The 756-nt window shown below is 45.9% G+C and overlaps 1 pseudogene; it reads right to left on the reverse strand.

The window, feature by feature from the left end:
• Positions 1–327: 327 nt before the first annotated feature.
• LOC124799643 lies at positions 328–445 on the reverse strand (annotated as a pseudogene).
• Between the last annotated feature and the right edge of the window lie 311 nt (positions 446–756).

The raw sequence follows: 756 nt of genomic DNA on the forward strand, positions 1-756 counted from the left end.
TACAAACTATTATCCGTCCTCATGTTCTAATTTCAATACCTGATGTGCTCGCCAGCGGGAAAGAAGCATTAATCTCTTGCTCTTGCCTCATATACTTAGAAGTACTAACCAACATAAAGCGTACTACTCCCAAAAAAAAAACCTAAAACTAAGATCCTCCCGAACAGGCCATGAACGCCTAACGGTACCGACCGGCCGCCGCCTCATCCTCAGCCCATAGGCGTCACTGGATGCGGATATGGAGGGGCATGTGGTCAGCGCAATGCTCTCCCGGCCGTATGTCAGTTTCCGAGACCGGAGCCGCAAATTCTCAATGTGCACCACGCTTGCCAACAGCGCTCGGCAGATCGGATGGTCACCCATTCAAGTGCTAGCCCAGCCCGACACCGCTTAACTTCGGTGATCTGACGGGAACCTGTGTTACCACTGCGGTAAGGCCGTTGGCATACTACTTCCAATACTTATAATTATTAGTCGGCAAATGATTTAAATATTGATGTAATCTTGTTCGTTACACTGTACTCAGTCACCAATGAAACTCCCTGCACTTGCACACGTTAAACGCCATATTTTAGCCAAAAGCGTTAAATTTATTAGGTTTGAAGTCTTTACTTACAGATGATTGGTGCAAAGTTGTTACTTGCAGCAAAATATGTCACTCACAAGCACTGTTAGCGTGAATGTGTGGCAGTAAATGAGTGTGGACAACACCCTGACCAAATACAAGCCTAAGAAATCCTTCTTCGGATGTCTTTT

This window comes from Schistocerca piceifrons, chromosome 5, assembly GCF_021461385.2.
Source record: "Schistocerca piceifrons isolate TAMUIC-IGC-003096 chromosome 5, iqSchPice1.1, whole genome shotgun sequence".
NCBI lineage: Eukaryota > Metazoa > Arthropoda > Insecta > Orthoptera > Acrididae > Schistocerca > Schistocerca piceifrons.